Raw genomic sequence first — 434 nt, forward strand, 5'->3', positions numbered from 1 at the left:
AAGAAAAGGGGAATGTTTGTGGAGATGACTTGGCAGTGGATAATAGAGAGAATAAGGAAGGCAAAGTCGAAGAAGGAGGCGCAGTAAAAACGGCGCCAGATAATCTGCCCCAACAAATCTGTCTCATAGAAGATACGAGAACGCTAAGTGTTGAACAGGTCTCAGTGGAGAATGGAAATAATGGAGGAGCTCACGAAGATGTTGCTGCAGAAGATGAAGGCGATGATATCGATTACGACTACAATGGCTGGCATGATTATTGTAGAAACGATTGCGTGACGGACGACGACGACGATTTTGTAGAAGGTCCAGGCAAAGGAAGAAGTGGTGGACAGTCTGGTGGGAAGGGTATTCGGCGTCCTGGTGGCGCAGGGGCTGCAAAATCGCCGTGTGGTAAGAAGCAACGATCACGTGGAGGTGGATATATATCCAAA

The sequence above is a fragment of the Brassica oleracea genome, chromosome C1 (genome assembly GCF_000695525.1).
Source record: "Brassica oleracea var. oleracea cultivar TO1000 chromosome C1, BOL, whole genome shotgun sequence".
NCBI lineage: Eukaryota > Viridiplantae > Streptophyta > Magnoliopsida > Brassicales > Brassicaceae > Brassica > Brassica oleracea.